This window comes from Hemitrygon akajei, unplaced genomic scaffold (assembly GCF_048418815.1).
Source record: "Hemitrygon akajei unplaced genomic scaffold, sHemAka1.3 Scf000159, whole genome shotgun sequence".
Classification (NCBI taxonomy): Eukaryota; Metazoa; Chordata; class Chondrichthyes; order Myliobatiformes; family Dasyatidae; genus Hemitrygon; species Hemitrygon akajei.
The window spans coordinates 195,905-215,158 of NW_027332045.1; the positions used below are offsets into that span (position 1 = coordinate 195,905).

Consider the following 19,254-nt stretch of genomic DNA (forward strand, 5'->3'; position numbering starts at 1 on the left):
CCCTAGGCCTCCCGTCCCATGATCCTTTCCCTTCTCCAGCTCTGTATCCCTTTTGCCAATCACCTTTCCAGCTCTTAGCTTCATCCCACCCCCTCCGGTCTTCTCCTATCATTTCGCATTTCCCCCTCCCCCCACTACTTTCAAATCTCTTACTATCTTTCCTTTCAGTTAGTCCTGATGAAGGGGCTCGGCCCGAAACATCGACAGTGCTTCTCCTTATAGATGCTGCCCGGCCTGCTGTGTTCCACCAGCATTTTGTGTGTGTTGTTTGAATTTCCAGCATCTGCAGATTTCCTCGTGTTTGCTCAGGGAATCAACATGGTTTTGCTGGATGTGTTCAGTGGAAATTCTGACCGTTTCTATGTTTAGTGTGGGATCAACAACACATTAAACTGGCAACAGATAAGAAAACGCGGCCATGGACTGTCTAAGCCCGGCTACGAGCGGAGGAGGGTTGGCCATATGGCCAGCAACCCCATCTCTTAAAAACCTAGAGCGACAAAAACGTCAGCTGAATCTCCAAAGGCCTCATCCCTGCGGTCGGAAGGACCTTCCCCTGGAAGATGATTGAAGTCCTGCGCTGAAAGGAGAAGCTATGTGTCCCCCCTGGGGTGGTTCACTACTACAATAACTGTGAGGCTTCCTCAGCCAACCCGGCCTCTCCCTGTCCAGTGTAGAGGATCCCTGTAGTCCCAATGGTGTCCCTGTAGACTGGAATGTGTCAGTCGGCAGCATTCCTGTCCGACAGCAGTTCCCAAACTTTTTTTATGCCCTGGACCAATACCAGTAACCATGGACCCCAGTTTGGTAGACCCTGCTCTCCGGACATCTCGATGTGATGCCAGGGCAACAAGTTTCGAGCGTCTTTCCCCGAGATGATGATCTTACAGCAGCACTCGCTGTCCGTTTTCCTGCGCGTCCTGGGAACAGCCCAAGGATCAGTGTCACGCAGCTGCTGTGGCACAGGCCCTTGCATCTTTCTCCACAGATCTTCGCCAGCCCACAGTCCGCAAAGAGGTGAGTGACCGTCTCGTCTCCACGGCAGTAATCTCGGGGCAGCGCGCTGTGGGAGTGATCTCCGGGCATGCAGCACGGATCAGACTGGGAGGGGCCCTCTCGCCGCCAGACAGGCGAGGTCTTGCTGCCAGTTGGTGAGATCTGGTGATGAGGCATTCTGCCAGATGGTCTGGACTGTCTGCTCAGGGAACCACTCCACTGTGTCCATCCAGTCCTTCTCCTGCAGTAACTGCAGGACATTCCGTGCTGACCACTGTTCTTGTGGTCAAAGCTGCTGGTCTGAAAGAACTGTCACCAATTTCATGAACACAAGGTTCACATGGAGAAGCTTCCTGATTGAGACAGACACAGTCTCACAGGGTAGGGGCAGGAATGATGTTTCTCCTGGCTGGGCAGTGGAACCGGGGATCACAGACTCAAAATCCGAGATCACCTCAGCAGGACTGAGATGAGGAGAAATTTCCCCACCCATAGTGCAGTGAATATTTGGAGTTTTCTCCGCAGGTTTTCTAAATTAAACTGTCATATTTCGGGGCTCGGCGATGTTGGGAACGTTGCAGGAAAGTGGCGCTGAGGTCAAAGATCAGCCATGTTCTGAGTGAGGGGCAGAACAGTGCAACGGGCCGAATGGCAACGCCTGCTCCTGTTTCTTATTTTCTAAATCACGAGTTTACCTTTGCGCCTTGTTTTCCCTTGGCCTTCAGCCTGTCGGATTGCACAGGGGAGCGGTGAGAGCTCCGGAGATCCATCAGTAGCCGCTGCGGTTATTTCATGCTCTTGTTATTTATCGCTCTTTCTGTATTTGCATTTGCACAGTTTGTTACCTTCAGCACTCTGGCTGATCTTTCACTGCCTGCTTCCGTTGTGGTTACTATTCTACACTTTTTCTAAGTTTGTCCGCAGGAAAATGCTTCTCGGGATTGTTTGTGGTGACTTATCTGGACTCTGATAATAAAATTTACTTTGAAATTTGAGTTTCGGGGATTTTCCTTTAATTCTGAGAACAAACTGTGATTGACATCTGCAGCTCCCAGCAGCAGCCCAGGACGGGCTGTGAGGACCACACACACACAGCCAATCAGCGATCACCGTTGGGAGAAGGATGTTCCCATTGGCTGACGGGTGTGAGTGGGCGGGACGCTGTGCGCCCGGCCCAGCCGTAGTTTGAAACCGGGACCGAGTGAGGCCGGAGACCGGGAGCTGAGCCTCGGGTTTCGGCTGCACCACCGGCGGGTCGTGAATCCTTTCGAAGGCAGAGCTGAAGAGACCGGCGGAGATTCCGTGAGATGTTTCAGCTACACGGAGGGCGCCCGTCCTTTCCCCGCCGAGGATCGGGGCCTGTTGTCTGGAGTTGTCTCCCAGACCCGTCCCTTCCTGCTGGGAGACGGGAGCTGCCCCGCAGCGGCTGCCGATGGATCTCCGGAGCTCTCACCGCTCCCCTGTGCAATCCGAACGGCTGAAACCCAAGGGAGAACAAGGCGTAAAGGTAAACTCGTGCTTTAGAAAATAAGTAACAGGAGCCTGCTTGGCCACTCGGCCCGTTGCGCCTATTCCACCCTTTCCTCAGAATAGTCCTTTCTTTTTAAATCTTTTTATTGATGTTAAACAAACATAAATGAAACATGAATACAAAGAGCTTGAGAGTACATAATTAATAGGTTGAGGTATAAATACAAATAGATGATAATAACCTCCCAAACTCATAGTGGTTACAAAAAATGGAAAAAATAAGAACCCCCCCCCCCAAAAAAAAAAGAAAAAATACCTAATCGACATGGGTATTATATCAATTATATAATTATATCAATTATACACAGTAGCGTCAATAACTCCACACCTCCATCCAAATAATTATGGATAATAAAAGTAAGGTTTAGGAAAAGTCAGTTTAGCTTATATGAAAATGTTGAATAAATGGTCTCCAAGTTTCTTCATATTTAACTGAAGGGTCAAAGACAACACTTGTAATTTTTTCTAAACTCGAACAAGAAATAGTTTGAGAAAACCACTAAAATATAGTTGGAGGATTAATTTCTTTCCAATTCAATAGGTTAGATCTTCTAGCCATTATGTAACAAATGCAATCATCTGCCGGGCTGAGGGGGGATAAATGACTATTATCCACCATTGGTAAACAGAAAGTTGCAGTAATAGGATGCGGTTGCAATTTGATATTCAGAACTGTTGAAATAATACCAAAAATATCTTTCCAATAATTTTGCAAACAGGGGCAAGACCAGGACATGTGGGTCAATGAAGCGACTTCAGAATGACATCTGTCACAGGTTGGATTAACATAAGAATAAAATCGAGCGAGTTTATCCTTGGACATGTGAGCCCTATGAACAACCTTAAATTGTATTAGGGCATGTTTAGCACAAATAGAAGAAGAATTGACTAATTGTAAAATTTTCTCCCAATGTTCTGTGGGTATAAGACAGTGAAGTTCTTTTTCCCATTCCTTCTTAATTATTTCTGATACTCTTGGCTGTATTTTCATGATCATATGATAAATTATGGCTACTTAACCCTTCTGGCAAGGATTCAGAGCTAGAATTTTTTCTGTCATGTCCATTGGACATAATTTCAGAAAATACTAACATTCAAGAAATTTCTAACTTGCAAGTATCTAAAAAAATGAGTTTTAGGTTGGATAGCTGTTCAAAGGACATAAAACTGTTCTCTAAAAATAGATCATGAAAACATGTTATATCTTTTGTTTTCCATAACACAAAGGCTTGGTCCTTAAAAGAGGGCTGGAAAAGGAAGTTAGATATAATAGGGCTTGATTATGCAAGCCAAAGAATTTACAAAATTGAAACCATATTCTTAATGTATGTTTAAATATAGGATTAGTTATTTGTTTATTCGGTTTAGATAAAGCAAAAGGAAGCAAAGATCCTAAAATGGAAAACAATGAGAAGTCTTGTACAGATTTACACTCCAAATTTACCCATTGTGGGCAAGGTGCTATGACCGATTCTTGTGTCCAAAATATTAAATATTGAATATTAACTGCCCAATCGTAAAATCTCAGGTTTGGCAAAGCAAAACCACCTTCCTTCTTAGGCTTCTGTAAATATTTTTTACTTAATCTAGGATTTTTATTTTGCCACACATACAAGGATATTTTGGAGTCAATAATATCAAAAAAAGATTTAGGAATACAAATTGGTAATGCTTGGAATAAATATAAAAATTTGGGTAATACTATCATCTTGATAGTATTAATTCGACCAACCAATGACAGAGATAATGGGGACCACCTGGTAACAAGTTGCTTCATTTGTTCAATTAAAGGTAAAAAATTAACTTTAAATAAACCCTTATGTTTCTTGGTAATTTTAATACCCAAATAAGTAAAATGTTCTGTGACAACTTTAAATGGTAAGTGTTTATAAATTGGAACTTGCATATTTAATGGAAATAATTCACTCTTATTAAAATTCATTTTGTAGCCAGAAAAGCTACTAAACTGAGCAAGCAAGGATGAAATAGCAGGAATAGATCTCTCAGGGTCAGATATGTATAGTAACAAATCATCAGCATATAATGATAACTTATAAGTCCCTTACCCACCTAATATAAAAATTCTACAACGTATTAAATAAATATAGCCATTCAACTCTATCGAATACTTTTTCAGCATCTAAGGAAATGACGTTCTGGTATTTTAGATGAAGAAGTATAAATTATATTAATTAATTTTCTAATGTTAAAAGATGAACAACAGTTTTTAATAAATCTGGTCTGATCTTTAGAGATAATTTGACGTAATACATTTTCTAATCTGGTGGCCTAAATTTTGGTAAAAATCTTAGAATCCGTATTCAGCAAGGATATTGGCCGATAGGATGCACATTCAGTGGGGTCTTTATCTTTTTTAAGAATTGGAGAAATGGAGGCATCATAAAAATATTGTGGTTATTTACCTACAGTAAACGCATCTTTGAAAATTTTACAAAGCCAAGGAGTGAGTATATAAGAAAAGGATTTTAAACATTCAGTAGTATAACCATCCGGACCAGGGGCTTTACCAGAATTCATTGAAAAAGGGAGTGGGTTCCCCTTTCCAGACACTGCCCGGGGACTTGTGCCACTCCTCAGGGTTATATATGGAACCTCTCGGACAGGGACAGGGAGTGGGTTCCCCTTTCCAGACCCTGCCCGGGGACTTGTGCCACTCCTCAGGGTTATATATGGAACCTCTCGGACAGGGACAGGGAGTGGGTTCCCCTTTCCAGACCCTGCCCGCGGACTTGTCTGCACTCCTCAGGGTTATATATGGAACCTCTCGGACAGGGACAGGGAGTGGGTTCCCCTTTCCAGACCCTGCCCGGGGACTTGTGCCACTCCTCAGGGTTATATATGGAACCTCTCGGACAGGGACAGGGAGTGGGTTCCCGTTTCCAGACCCTGCCCGGGGACTTGTGCCACTCCTCAGGGTTATATATGGAACCTCTCGGACAGGGACAGGGAGTGGGTTCCCCTTTCCAGACCCTGCCCGGGGACTTGTGCCACTCCTCAGGGTTATATATGGAGCCTCTCGGACAGGGACAGGGAGTGGGTTCCCCTTTCCCAGGTAGACGCCCGAAGGTGACCGGGAGCCACCAGAGGGGCTGATGTAATACAAGCCATGGCACGGTGGGTCACTGAGGTAAGGGAACCCATTTGAATGACAGCCCGACTGCATGCGGATTTTGGTGAATTTACCCGATAACTACAGAAAAAAGGAGAATCCCTTGCGTACTTTATAGCTCGTTTTAAGTATACGTGAGAGTCCAATGCCGGCAAACCCCTGGACAGATCAGTATGTCCAGCTGGCAGTACAGACTTTTCTAAACTGTCTCAGACCCAAGCCTGCCCACTCCTTTAAGTTAACTAATCTCAATTCGCTGTGTCAGACCTGGCCCCAGGATGACATAAATTCTGATGAATAGGGAGCGCAATTGACTCTTTAAAGGGACTGGGGCAAAGCGAGAGTGTGAACAGAGAACCGGTAGTGAGGAGATAGAGTTCGGGTCCCGACGAAGAACCCAGAACGGGTGGCAGGATTGTGCGGACGGTGCAGATGAAGAGGACACTTGGCTAAGGACAGAAATGGGGTTTGTAGAAGGAGGGGACATTGGGCCAGAGATTGTGGCACTGCAATCACAGACAAGAATAATAAGGGGCAGGAAGTCAGCCACTCCACAGGGTAACAGTAATACTCGACAGAGTACCACATTTACTCTCCACAATCCCTTTGGTCCCGGATTGGGCAGGCCAGAGGGGGCGGTTCACAGTGATTCTCGACAGAGTACCACATTTACTGTCCACAATCCCTTTGGTCCCGGATAGGGCAGGCCAGAGGGGATGGATCACAGTGATACTCGACAGAGTACCACATTTACTGTCCACAATCCCTTTGATCCTGGATCGGGCAGGCCAGAGGGGAGTGATCACAGTGATACTCGACAGAGTACCACATTTACTGTCCACAATCCCTTTGGTCCCGGATAGGGCAGGCCAGAGGGGATGGATCACAGTGATACTCGACAGAGTAACACATTTACTCTCCACAATCCCTTTGGTCCCGGATAGGGCAGGCCAGAGGGGACGGTGATACAGGCGGCTGTGATCAGGCTCACCACACAGGCAGTCTCTTTTCTCACTGCTCCAATCAGGTAGATGTTACAAGAGCCTCAGGACTCGTTCCACCATGGTCAGGAACAGTTACCACCCCACAGCCATCAGTCTGTGGAACAACACAGGATAACTGCACTCACTTGCTGTCCATAGAGATGCTCCCACACAAATCATCGTACTGGGACTGTCTCAAACTGAGTGAAATAAGAGGTGGTTTGTCTGAGACAGATCACATTCCTGTCTCAGAATTAGAGAAATACAATCTCACAGGATATTTACAGCGGAAGGGCTGGGATGATGGTTCCCATAAGGTGTGGAACCAGCGGTTACAGACTCAAAATCCGAGGTCAACTCAGCAGGACTGAGATGAGGAGAAATTTCCTCACCCAGCGTGCAGTGAATCATTGCAATTATCTCCACAAGGTTTCTAAATTGAATAGACATATTCTGGGGCTCAGCGGTGATGGAAAGTTGCAGGAAACTGGTGCTGAGGTCAAAAGTCTAGCATGTTCTGAGTGAAGGGAAGAAGAGTCGCGGGGGGCCGAATGGCCACGCCTTCTCTATTTCTGATTTTCTGAAACACGAGTTTACCTTTGCGCCTCACTGTTTCTTGTCCTGTCAGATTGAACAGGGAGCGCTGAGAGCACCGGACATCTATCGGCAGCCGCTGCGGTTATTTCATGTTCTCGTTATTTATTTGCATTGGCGAAGTTTGTTGTCTTCTGCACTCTGGTTGATCTTTCAGTGATCCAGGTATAGTTACCGTTCTGTAGCTTTGCTCTGTATGTTTGTAGGAGTTGTATGTGGTGACTTATATGTACTCTGTTAGTTTTTGGAATAGTCGCTTGGGGAATCTGAGGTGGAGGAGTATCTGGGGCTTATTTAAAATTATACATAGATATTATCCAACCAATGATTATTTGACAAGGGTTAATTCTGATATTGAAACTAACTGTTCTTTTTGCGGTTTATATGCAGAGGATTTATTTCATCTATTTTGTGATTGTGAATGTGTTAAAACATTTTGGGTTGATGTTTGTCAATTTATAGATCAATATATTAATGTGGATTTTACTTTTTTTTTTCAAAATGTCTCATTTGGGTTTACTAATAACACCAAATCTCATAGGGATCATTTCTTTACCATAAATCTTTTGTTAATTTGCAGCAAATTTATATCCATAAATGCAATCCCAGCAATAAGAAACCTTCATTTATATTTTGATGTCAGACTTCAAACTATACGTTTATCCTCTGAAAACTTCCCATAGCCAGAAGGCTGTAAAGACTGTACAAATCTGTCAACGTTTTGGGTTATCTCTGTAAATGTTCCTGTTTTGTGAATCCTCTTAGATATAGTTCCTTCTGTCCAACAATATTTAGAGCGGATTTCCTTGTTTATTTGTATATTTAAAATTAATAGTTATATATTTATTGCTGCTTTTGTGTGACTCCCTGGCTTTTTTAGCAAATGTTTAGTGTTTCTGTTTTTGTTTGTGTTTAATAAAAATTTAAAAAATTAAAAATGATAATAAAATTTACTTTGAATTTTGAGCCTCGGGGAACTTGCTTTGATTCTGAGAACAAACAGTGACTGACATCTCCAGCTCCCGGCAGCAGCCCGCCCTCGGATACAGTCACAGCCAATCAGAGAACACCACTGGGAGACTCTTGCCTCCATTGGCTGAGGAGTGTCAGTGGGCGGGACGCTGGGCGGACCGAAGTTTGGAATCGGGAACGAGTGGACCCGGTGAGAGACCCGAGATTGGGAGCAGCTCCCCATGTAAAGGCTGCAACAGCGGCCGGAGTTTTGAATCCTTCCGATGGCGGAGGTGAAGATTCGGGCGGAGATTCCGTGAGATGTTTCAGCCACACAGGGGGAGCCCGGTCTTTCCCCGCCGTGGATCGGGGCCTATTGTCCGGAGTTTCCTCCCAGTCCTGTCTCCTGCTGCTGGGAGACGGGAGCTGGCCCGCAGCGGCTGCCGATGGGACTCCGGTGCTGTGAGCGCTCCCCTGTGCAAAAGGACAGGCTGAAGGTCAAGGGAGAACCAGGCGCAAAGTTAAACTCGGACTTTAGAAAATAAGTAACAGGAGCAGGCCTGGCCACTCGGCCCGTTGCGCCTATTCCACCCTTTCCTCAGAGTAGTCCTTTCTTTTTAAATCTTTTTATTGATTTTAAACAAACATAAATGAAACATGAATACAAAGAGCTTGAGAGTACATAATTAATAGGTTAAGATATAAATACAAATAGATGATAATAACCTCCCAAACTCATAGTGGTTACAAAAAATGGAGAAAATAAGAAACCCTCCCCCCCCCCAAAAAAATGGAAAAAATCCTAATCGACATGGGCCATTGCATTATATCAATTATACACAGTAGCGTCAATAACTCCACACCTTCATCCAAATAATTAAGGACAATAAAAGCAAGGTTTAGGAAAACTCAGTTTAGCTCATATGAAAATGTTGAATAAATGGTCTCCAAGTTTCTTCATATTTAACTGAAGGGTCAAAGGCAACACTTGTAATGTTTTCTAAACTCGAACAAGAAATAGTTTGAGAAACCCACTGAAATATAGTTGGAGGATTAATTTCTTTCCAATTCAATAGGATAGATCTTCTAGCCATTAATGTAAAAAATGCATTCATCCGCCGGGCTGAGGGGGGATAAACGACTATTATCCACCATTGGTAAACCGAAAATTGCAGTAATAGGATGTGGTTGCAATTTGATATTCAGAACTGTTGAAGTAATACCAAAAATATCTTTCCAATAATTTTGCAAACAGGGGCAAGACCAGAACATGTGGGTCAATGAAGCGACTTCAGAATGACATCTGTCACAGGTTGGATTAACATAAGAATAAAATCGAGCGAGTTTATCCTTGGACATGTGAGCCCTATGAACAACCTTAAATTGTATTAGTGCATGTTTAGCACAAATAGAAGAAGAATTGACTAATTGTAAAAATTTCTCCCAATGTTCTGTGGGTATAAGACAGTGAAGTTCTTTTTCCCATTCCTTCTTAATTATTTCTGATACTCCTGGCTATATTTTCATGATCATATGATAAATGATGGCTACTTCACCCTTCTGGCAAGGATTCAGAGCTAGAATTTTTTCTGTCATGTCCATTGGACATAATTTCAGAAAATACTAACATTCAAGAAATTTCTGACTTGCAAGTATCTAAAAAAATATGAGTATTAGATTGTATAGCTCTTCAAAGGACATAAAACTGTTATCTAAAAATATTTGACGAAAACATGTTATACCTTTTGTTTTCCAAAACACAAAGGCTTGGTCCATAAAAGAGGGCTGGAAAAAGAAGTTAGATATAATAGGGCTTGAATATTCAAGCCAAAGAATTTACGAAATTGAAACCATATTCTTAATGTATGTTTAACTATAGGATTAGTTATTTGTTTATTCGGTTTAGATAAAGCAAAAGGAAGTGAAGATCCTAAAATAGAAAACAATGAGAAGTCTTGTACAGATTTACACTCCAAATTTCCCAATTGTGGGCAAGGTACTATGACCAATTCTTGTGTCCAAAATATTAAATATTGAATATTAACTGCCCAATAGTAAAATCTCAGCTTTGGCAAAGCAAAACCACCTTCCTTCTTAGGCTTCTGTAAATATTTTTTACTTAATCTAAGATTTTTATTCTGCCACACATACGAGGATATTTTGGAGTCAATAATATCAAAAAAAGACTTAGTAATAAAAATTGGTAATGTTTGGAATAAATATAAAAATTGGGTAATACTATCATCTTGATAGTATTAATTCGACCAACCAATGACAGAGATAATGGGGACCACCTGGTAACAAGTTGCTTGATTTGTTCAATTAAAGGTAAAAAATTAACTTTAAATAAACCCTTATGTTTCTTGGTAATTTTAATACCCAAATAAGTAAAATGATCTGTGACAACTTTAAACGGTAAGTGTTTATAAATTGAAACTTGCATATTTAATGGAAATAATTCACTTATTAAAATTCAGTTTGTAGGCAGAAAAGCTACTAAACTGAGCAAGCAAGGATGAAATAGCAGGAATAGATCTCTCAGGGTCAGATATGTATAGTAACAAATCATCAGCATATAATGATAACTTATAAGTCCCTTACCCACGGGTAATACCAAAAATATTAGGTGATTCACGAATGGCAATGGCTAGAGGTTCCAAAGCAATGTCAAATAATAGGGGACTTAAAGGGCAGCCTTGCCTCGTACCACGGGACCACTGAAAAAAAGGAGATCTTTGATTCTTGGTAAGAACCGAAGCCAAAGGTTTATAATACATTAATTTAAACCATGATATAAATTTCAAGCTAAAATTAAAATTCTGCAACGTATTAAATAAATATAGCCATTCAACTCTATCGAACGCTTTTTCAGCATCTAAGGAAATGATATTCTGGTATTTTAGATGAAGAAGTATAAATTATATTAATTAATTTTCTAATGTTAAAAGATGAATAACAGTTTTTAATAAATCCGGTCTGATCTTCAGAGATAATTTGAGGTAAAACATTTTCTAATCTAGTGGCCAGAATTTTGGTAAAAATCTTAGAATCCGTATTCAGCAAGGATATTGGCCGATAGGATGCACATTCAGTGGGGTCTTTATCTTTTTTAAGAATTGGAGAAATGGAGGCATCATCAAAAGATCGTGGTTATTTACCTACAGTTAACGCATCTTTAAAAATTTTACAAAGCCAAGGAGCGAGTATAGAAGAAAAGGATTTAAAAAATTCAACAGTATAACCGTCCGGACCAGGGGCTTTATCTGAATTCATTGAAAATGGGAGTGGGGTCCCCTTTCCAGACCCTGCCCAGGGACTTGTGCCACTCCTCAGGGTTATATATGGAACCTCTCGGGCAGGGACAGGGAGTGGGTTCCCCTTTCCAGACCCTAACCGTGGACTTGTCCCACTCCTCAGGGTTATATATGGAACCTCTTGGACAGGAACAGGGAGTGGGTTCCCCATTCCAGACCCTGCCCGGGGACTTGTGCCACTCCTCAGGGTTATATATGGAACCTCTCGGGCAGGGACAGGGAGTGGGTTCCCCTTTCCAGACCCTAACCGGGGACTTGCCTGCACTCCTCAGGGTTATATATGGAACCTCTCGGACAGGGACAGGGAGTGGGTTCCCCTTTCCAGACCCTAACCGTGGACTTGTCCCACTCCTCAGGGTTATATATGGAACCTCTTGGACAGGAACAGGGAGTGGGTTCCCCATTCCAGACCCTGCCCGGGGACTTGTGCCACTCCTCAGGGTTATATATGGAACCTCTCGGGCAGGGACAGGGAGTGGGTTCCCCATTCCAGACCCTGCTCGGGGGCTTGCGCCACTCCTCAGGGTTATATATGGAACCTCTCGGGCAGGGACAGGGAGTGGGTTCCCCTTTCCAGACCCTGCCCGGGGGCTTGTGCCGCTTCTCAGGGTTATATATGGAACCTCTCGGACAGGGACAGGGAGTGGGTTCCCCTTTCCAGACCCTGCCCGGGGACTTGTGCCACTCCTCAGGGATATATATGGAACCTCTCGGGCAGGGATAGGGAGTGGGTTCTCGTTTCCAGACCCTGCCCGGGGACTTGTGCCACTCCTCAGGGTTATATATGGAACCTCTCGGACAGGGACAGGTAGTGGGTTCCCCTTTCCAGACCCTGCCGGGGGACTTGTGCCACTCCTCAGGGTTATATATGGAACCTCTCGGGCAGGGACAGGGAGTGGGTTCCCCTTTCCAGACCCTGCCCGGGGACTTGTGCCACTCCTCAGGGTTATATATGGAACCTCTCGGACAGGGACAGGGAGTGGGTTCCCCTTTCCAGACCCTGCCCGGGGACTTGTGCCACTCCTCAGGGTTATATATGGAACCTCTCGGACAGGGACAGGGAGTGGGTTCCCCTTTCCCAGGCAGACACCCGAAGCTGACCGGGAGCCACCAGAGGGGCTGATGTAATACAAGCCATGGCACGGTGGGTCGCTGAGGTAAGGGAACCCATTTGAATGACAGCCCGACTGCATGCAGATTTTGGTGAATTTACCCGATAACTACAGAAAAAAGGAGAATCCCTTGCGTACTTTATAGCTCGTTTTAAGGATACGTGAGAGTCCAATGCCGGCAAACCCCTGGACAGATCACTGTGTCCAGCTGGCAGTACAGACTTTTCTAAACTGTCTCAGACCCAAGCCTGCCCACTCCTTTAAGTTAACTAATCTCAATTCGCTGTGTCAGACCTGGCCCCAGGGTGACATAAATTCTGATGAATAGGGAGCGCAATTGATTCTTTAAAGGGACTGGGGGATAGCGAGAGTGTGCACAGAGAACCGGTAGTGAGGAGATGGAGTTCGGGTCCCGACGAAGAACCCAGAACGGGTGGCAGGATCGTGCGGACGGTGCAGATGAAGAGGACACTTGGCTAAGGACAGAGACGGTGTTTGTAGAAAGAGGGGACATTGGGCCAGAGATTGTCGCACTGCAATCACAGACAAGAATAATAAGCTGCAGGAAGAGAGCCTGGATCACAGTGATACTCGACAGAGTACCACATTTACTCTCCACAATCCCTTTGGTCCCGGATAGGGCAGGCCAGAGGGGATGGATCACAGTGATACTCGACAGAGTACCACATTTACTCTCCACCATCCCTTTGGTCCCGGATAGGCCAGGCCAGAGGGGACGGATCACAGTGATACTCGACAGAGTACCACATTTACTCTCCACAATCCCTTTGGTCCCGGATAGGGCAAGCCAGAGGGGACGGATCACCGTGATACTCGACAGAGTACCACATATACTCTCCACAATCCCTTTGGTCCCGGATAGGGCAGGCCAGAGGGGACGGATCACAGTGATACTCGACAGAGTACCACATTTACTCTCCAGAATCCCTTTGGTCCCGGATAGGGCAGGCCAGAGGGGACGGATCACAGTGATACTCGACAGAGTACCACATTTACTCTCCACAATCCCTTTGGTCCCAGATAGGACAGGCCAGAGGGGACGGATCACAGTGATACTCGACAGAGTACCACATTTACTCTCCACAATCCCTTTGGTCCCGGATAGGGCAGGCCAGAGGGGACGGCGATACAGGCGGCTGTGATCAGGCTCACCACACAGGCAGGCTCTTTTCTCACTGCTGTAATCAGGTAGAAGGTACAAGAGCCTCAGGACTCGCCCCACCAGGGTCAGGAACAGTTACTACCCCTCAACCATCAGGCTGTGGAACAACACAGGATAACTGCGCTCACCTGCTGTCCATAGAGATGCTTCCACAACAAATCATCGTACTGGGACCGTCTTAAAATGAGTGAAATAAGACGTGGTTTGACTGAGACAGATCACATTCCTGTCTCAGAATTAGAGAAATACAATCTCACAGGATATTTACAGTGAAAGGGCTGGAATGATGTTTCCCATAAGGTGTGGAACCAGCGCTCACAGACTCAAAATCCGAGGACAACTCAGCAGGACTGAGATGAGGAGAAATTTCCTCACCCAGAGTGCAGTGAATCATTGCAATTATCTCCACAAGGTTTCTAAATTGAATAGACATATCCTGGGGCTCAGCGGTGGTGGGAAGTTGCAGGGAAGTTGTGCTGAGGTCAAAAGTCAAGCATGTTCTGAGTGAAGGGCAGAAGCGGTGCAAGGGGCCGAATGGCCACGCCTTCTCTATTTCTGATTATCTGAAACACGAGTTTACCTTTGCGCCTCACTGTTTCTTGTCCTGTCAGATTGAACAGGGAGCGCTGAGAGCACCGGACATCTATCGGCAGCCACTGCGGTTATTTCATGTTCTCGTTGTTTATTTGCATTGGCGAAGTTTGTTGTCTTCTGCACTCTGGTTGATCTTTCAGTGATCCAGATATAGTTACCATTCTGTAGCTTTTCTCTGTATGTTTGTAGGAGTTGTATGTGGCGACTTATATGTACTCTGTTAGTTTTTGGAATTGTCGCTTGGGGAATCTGAGGTGGAGGAGTATTGGGGGCTTATTTAAAATTAGACATAGACATTATCCAAACAGTGTTTATTTGACAAGGGTTAATTCTGATATTGAAACTAACTGTTCTTTTTGTGGTTTATATCCAGAGGATTTATTCAATCTATTTTGGGATTGTGAATGTGTTAAAACATTTTGGGTTGTTGTTTGTCAATTTATAGATCAATATATTAATGTGGATTTTACTTTTTTGTTTTCAAAATGTCTTATTTGTGTTTACTAATAACACCAAATCTCATAGGGATCATTTCTTTATCATAAATCTTTTCTTAATTTGCAGCAAATTTTATATCCATAAATGCAATCACAGCAATTAGAAACCTTCATTTATATTTTTTACATCAGACTTCAAACTATACGTTTATACTCTGAAAACTTCCCATAACCAGAAAGCTGTAAAGACTGTACAAATCTGTGAACGTTTTGTGTTATCTCTGTTAATGTTCCTGTTTTGTGACTCCTCTTAGATATAGTTCCTTTTGTCCAACAGTATTCAGAGCGGATTTCCTTGTTTATTTGTATATTTAAAGTTAATAGTTATATATTCGTTGCTGCTTTTGTGTGATTCCCTGGCTTTGTGAGCATATATTTAGTGTTTCTGCTTTTGTTAGTGTTCAATAAAAATTTAAAATATTAAAAAAATAAAATAAAATTTACTTTGATCTTTGAGCCTCAGGGAACTTGCTTTGATTCTGAGAACAAACTGTGACTGACATCTCCGGCTCCCGGCAGCAGTCCGCCCTCGGATACACTCACAGCCAATCAGAGAACACCACTGGGAGGATCTTGCCTCCATTGGTTGAGGAGTGTCAGTGGGCGGGACGCTGGACGGACCGAAGTTTGGAATCGGGAACGAGCGGACCCGGTGAGAGACCCGAGATTGGGAGCAGCTCCCCGAGTAAAGGCTGCAACAGCGGCCGGAGTTTTGAATCCTTCCGATGGCGGAGGTGAAGATTCGGGCGGAGATTCCGTGAGATGTTTCAGCCACACAGGGGGTGCCCGGTCTTTCCCCGCCGTGGATCGGGGCCTGTTGTCCGGAGTTTCCTCCCAGTCCTGTCTCCTGCTGCTGGGATACGGGAGCTGGCCCGCAGCGGCTGCCGATGGATCTCCGGTGCTGTGAGCGCTCCCCTGTGCAAAAGGACAGGCTGAAGGCCAAGGGAGAACCAGGCGCAAAGGTAAACTCGGACTTTAGAAAGTAAGAAACTGGATCAGGCCATTCGGCCTGTTGCGCCTGTTCTGCCTTTCACTCAGAACTTGCCTGATCTTTGACCTCAGCGCAACTTTCGCGCAACGTTCCCAGCATCGCAGAGCCCCAAAATTTGTCCTTCGAATTCAGAAACCTTGTGGAGAAAATTCCAAAGATTCGCTGACCTCTGGGTGAGGAAATTTCTCCTCATCTCAGTCCTGCTGAGGTGAACTCGGATTCTGTGACCCCAGTTCCTCACCACAGCCAAAGGAAACATCATTCCTGCCTCTACCCTGTCAATACCCTGAGAGACTGTGTCTGTCTCAGTCAGACGGCCTTTTATTTCTCTAATTTTGAGACAGGCCCGGTCAGTATAATCTCTCCGAGGACACTACTTCACCTCCTAAATCAATCTGGGAAATCTCTTCATTCCCTTCATCCCACAGGCTGACTCCGGGAGGGAGACCAGACCTGTGCACAGTGTTCCATGTACACTCTCACCAGGACCCCATATACCTTCAGAGGAGATCTTTATTCTTCTATTCAAACCTTCCTTACCATTCAATGCTCTTCATTTAATATCGAACTCAAACAGTGAACAGACACAACACAGCCTCAGCCATGAATTTAAAGGGCAGGTGTTGCAACAGTTTGAGCTTCATACCGGGGGCCACGGAGCAAGCAGGGTGTCACAAAGGGAGGAATGTGGGAGTGTTGTATGTCTGAGCCCAGCTGTGTGTGTTTGTGTATCAGAATTATGTGGTGAAATTTGTCAGCAGTAGATTGCAATATTTAGTAATAAATACTACAGATTACAATTAGTATGTATAAAATTATATTTAAAATGTCGTGCAAAAAGTGAGGGGAAATTCTGAGGAAGTGTTTATTGGCACATTGTCCATTCAGAAATCTGATGGTGGGGAAGAAGCTGTTCCTGAACTGGTGAGAGTGTCTTCAGGGTCCTGTACATCCTCCTTGATGGTAGCAATGAGACGAAGTCATGTCCTGGGTGATGGGGGTCCTTAATGATGGATACCACCTTTTTGTGGCATCATCTTTTGAATGTGTCCTGGATGCTGTGGAGTCCAGTGCCCATGAAGGAGCTGACTGAGTTTACAACTTTCTGCAGCATTTTCCGATCCTGTGCAGTGGCCTCTCCACACCAGGCAGTGATGCAACCAGTTAGAATGCTCTCTACAGTACATCTGTAGAAATTTGCAAGTGTCTTTAGTGACAGACCGATTCCCCTCAATCTCCGAATGAAATATAGCCGATGTTGTGCCTTCATTGTAACCGCATCAATATGTTGGGCCCAGGATAGTTCCTCAGAGATGTTGACAGGCAGGAAATGGAAACTGCTCACCCTTTTCTCTTCTGATCCCACGATGAGGACTGGTGTGTGTTCCCTCGACTTCCCCTTCCTGAATCCACAATTAATTCCTTTGTCTTCATGATGCTGAGTGCAAGGTTGTTGCTGCGACACCACTCAACTTGCTGATCTATCTCACTCCTGTGCTCCTCCTCGTCACCATCTGAAATTCCAGCAACAATAGTTGTGTCATCAGCAAGTTTATAGATGTGCCTCGACACACAGACGTGGGTGTAGAGAGAGTAGAGCAGTGGGCTGAGCACGCATCGTTGAGGTGTGCCAGTGTTGATTGTCAGCAAGGAGGAGATGTTATTTCTGATCCACACAGACTGGGGTCTCCTGGTGAGGATCCAGGTGCAGAAGGAGGTACAGAGGCCCAGGTTTTGGAGCTTGTTGATTACAATTGAAGGTCTGATTGTGTTGAACGCTGAGCTGTAATCAGCAGCCTGACTTGTGTATTGCTGTTGTCCAGGTGATCAAAGGCCGAGTGTGAGCCAGTGAGAATTGTTGACAGATTGTGGTGATTGGCAAATTGCAGTGGGTCCCTGCACACAGACAGGAGTTGATTGACCATGACCAACCCCTTAAAGCACTTCATCACAGTAGTGAGCGACACTGGGCGATAGTCGTTGAAACAGGTCACCCTGGTATTTTTAGGCACTGATATGATTGTCGACTTTTTAAGTGTGTGTGTGTGTGTGTGTGTGTGTGTGTGTGTGTGTGTGTGTGTGTGTGTGTTTGTGTCTACGTATATTCGCACGCTTGAGCAGAGAGAGAGAGTATTTGAGGCTTTCCAGTTCAATTCAGGAATATTTCCAGTAATTGGTGTGCCTCGAAAGACGGGTCACAGTGTTGGGCCGACCATTCAGATCAGAACAAAATAATTTACCCAACAGACTGAGCTCACAACCCGCTCTTGTGTTTCAGAGTTATTTACAAATTGAAATGTATAATTTAAAATGTGCAAAGTAAATTTATTATCAAAGTATAGGCACATCACCATGTATAATCCTAGGATTTGATTATATTGTAAATTAAGTGAACTCAAGAACCATTATAAGATGAATGACAAACAAAACAACCATGTGCAAAAGACAACAAAATTCAAATACAAAAGAAATAAAACTAATAAATAACTCAGAAATAAACTTCAAGAACATGAGATGAAGAGCTGTTGATTGTGTCCATTGGTTGTAGGAATAGCTAAGTTTAAGGATCTGGTCTCAATTTAGAAAATCTTTTGGTTTAGCGAATTTTTCATTATCATCTCCCATTCTCCTTAATTATTTTTTTTTATCCCTTCCATGACTGACAAAGTCTTTAAGGATCTGGATGAACTCGGTATTAAGCATTTTTGGGACTTGTTTATCTCAGGATCTCTTGCATCATTTGACCAATTGTCAAATAAATTTGCACTCCCAAAATCACATTTTTACAGATACCTTCAAATTAGAGATTTTCTACGTTTCCAATTAGCTACTTTTCCTATAGGTCCTGATAAAAATTTACTGGACGATCTTTTAAATTTAAAACCTTTTGTTAATGGTTCTATTACCGGTATCTATAACTTGTTGATTGATTCTAGACAAGACTTTTTAGATAAAATAAAAAAGCTTGGGAGGATGACCTAAATTGTCAGATTTCTGATGATAGATGGAATAAAATTCTTAAACGGGTTAATAAATCATCTCTCTGTGCTCGTCATTCTCTTCTACAATTTAAAGTGGTTCATAGAGCTTACATTTCTAAACAGAAGCTCTCCAGTTTTTACCTGAATGTTTCTTCACTTTATAATAAATGCAACTCTGCTGATGCCTCTTTAATTCATATGTTTTGGTTTTGCCCTACAATTGAAAAGTTTTGGCGGAAAGTATTTCATACCTTCTCCCAACTTTTTAGGGTACAATTTGACGCAAATCCCCTTACTGCCTTGTTTGGTATTATTGCAAATGAAGATATAACTTTAAGTACTCCTAACCTACAGGTTTTAGTTTTTACCTCTCTTTTAGCAAGAAGAGCAATCTTGCT

General features: G+C 43.8%; 1 long non-coding RNA gene across 1 annotated transcript; it reads left to right on the top strand.

The window, feature by feature from the left end:
• Positions 1-1,896: 1,896 nt before the first annotated feature.
• Positions 1,897-7,806, top strand: LOC140724078 (uncharacterized). The gene is made up of 3 exons (XR_012098034.1): positions 1,897-2,503; positions 3,246-3,302; positions 7,268-7,806. It is a non-coding gene; the product is annotated as an uncharacterized lncRNA (long non-coding RNA).
• The last annotated feature ends 11,448 nt before the right edge of the window (positions 7,807-19,254 follow it).